This window comes from Quercus lobata, chromosome 1, assembly GCF_001633185.2.
Source record: "Quercus lobata isolate SW786 chromosome 1, ValleyOak3.0 Primary Assembly, whole genome shotgun sequence".
Classification (NCBI taxonomy): domain Eukaryota; kingdom Viridiplantae; phylum Streptophyta; class Magnoliopsida; order Fagales; family Fagaceae; genus Quercus; species Quercus lobata.
In genome coordinates, this window is record NC_044904.1 from 3,264,832 (window position 1) to 3,266,945 (window position 2,114).

At 37.4% G+C, this 2,114-nt stretch overlaps 1 long non-coding RNA gene across 1 annotated transcript; it reads right to left on the minus strand.

Annotated features, from left to right (window-relative positions):
• Nucleotides 1–200: 200 nt before the first annotated feature.
• On the minus strand, nucleotides 201–1,597 carry LOC115974764. Its single transcript, XR_004088008.1, has 2 exons — nucleotides 1,249–1,597; nucleotides 201–692 (listed from the first exon to the last, which is right to left on the minus strand). It is a non-coding gene; the product is annotated as an uncharacterized LOC115974764 (long non-coding RNA).
• Between the last annotated feature and the right edge of the window lie 517 nt (nucleotides 1,598–2,114).

Consider the following 2,114-nt stretch of genomic DNA (forward strand, 5'->3'; position numbering starts at 1 on the left):
TAAATTCATGGCCAACGAAAGATATTAAAATCAACCTCAAAAACCAACAATTTGCAAGGTATTTTACTCTGGTTAATTTTAAAGGGGTCTTTGTGTTCAAGGCTTTGCTACCCAATTTGTTTTAGATGGGGTTATAAGGCTATTGATTTGGGTTAATGGATCATTCATCAAATCTACAAACCTATTTTAGCAAAATAATCAAGTCTAAAAACATTTTAATGTTTCCAAACTATACAGATCCTTATCAACCCAAGAAAGGCTACCATAAATTGATTATTACAGTTTATACTATGAGTCCCAGGTATGGTTACCATCACAAAACTTCACAGATTTTGAATAAAACAGCACAGCAGAGTTGTGATTTTGTTTCATTGCAGATGACTGTAGTTGCAGCTAATATTTCTTACAGCCTTACACAAAAAGTTTGGATAAGTTTGGATTTTTATTAAGAGAAACCTGGTTAAGCTTCTTCTAAGTACCAAGAACACAAACAACCCATAGATCCAACCATAAAATGCTTACCTGTGAAACAAACGAAAACTCCAAAAACCAACATAAAGAAGTCCGGTCAGTCTTACACAAAAAGTTTGGATTTTTATTAAGAGAAACCTGGTTAAGCTTCTTCTAAGTACCAAGAACACGAACAACCCATAGATCCAACCATGAAACGCTTACCTGTGAAATAAACGGAACTCCAAAAACCAACATAAAGAAATCCGGTCAGATTTACATAAATAAGTACATAAACAAAAATGAAAGACAAAAGACAAGCCAATGTTACCACAAAACAAAATGGTGACTCAAACCGTGAAAAAGAGAAAGGGAGGGGAGGTGAAAGAAAACATTGGTCTTAGGGGACTAGAAAAGAATTTGATTTCAAAACCAGTCATTCTTTCCCATCACTCCAAACCCAAAACCTTCTTTCAACTCTCTCTCGCTTTCATTTCCTCTCACTCTTTATGATAATGGAAGAAGAACAACAACAAACAGTTGGAATCTTTTTACTAAAGATCAGAGGATAGAGGAAAGAGAGGAACCAAAGGAAATCATAGGAATGGGCGGATTCGGCAAAAAAAAAAATTGGTTTCTTTGCCAAACCTCCCATCTCCCAAAACTTCCTTCAACTCTTTCTCCCTTTCCCATTTCTCTCTTTGGGAAAAGTGGGTGGTGAGAGCAGAGATTAATATAGGAACTGGGAAGTGTGATGTGAATGAAGAACACAGTGTTGACTGTGCAGTAGCAGCATACCAAAATGGTGAAAGAAATGGAGTGTTGTGCAAAAGGACACAGCTCAGTCACGAGATTCCGAGAACAGATGAGGGCAACACGCTTGTACTGGCCATTGGTTGAGGGTTGGCACAGTCATCATAAAGTTTGGATCTATTGGAGTACAAAAAATATGTAATGTACTTATTTCAAATTGCGTATCGATTCGAAGCGAAATAAAATCCAAGACCTAACCCATATCCATATGCAATGATTCCCTCGATATTGATGAATGACTCGGCCCATTTGCACCGTCCATTTTGTCAACTTCAACCCTATTCTGATGCTCACTCTCTCTACGTGTCCCTTGGTATCAGGATTCCTCAGCAACTACTATGGTCCACGACTGAAACGTACCCTTAGCCTTGAGATGAGAGAGAGAGAGAGAGAGAGATAGAGAGGGAGAGATGAGACAGCTAGCTAAAAGCATTCTCCTCGAACATTTAAAAAAATATAATATATAATATTTTAAAAAATTACTTTATCAATTTTAACATCCTATTTTACAATTAATCGAATATCAAAAATTTTATTATTTTTACCACTTCAATAAAATATTATTTATTTAATTCTTTTTAATTTTCAATCTCAACTCTTCCTCTCTTCTCCCAAACAAAAACACCCAACCCACTATAATCCCAACCCGCTACTGCTACCCACACCCACTGCCACCAGCCACCACCGCTCATACCCACTGCCACAGTCACCACCACTCACAACCTTGACCACTGACCACCAAAATCACAAACAAAAACAAACCCAAAACCAAATCACAAACCCAAAATCAAATCAAATCAAATCACAAACTCAAACCCACACCCACTGCCACCAGCCACAACAAACCCACA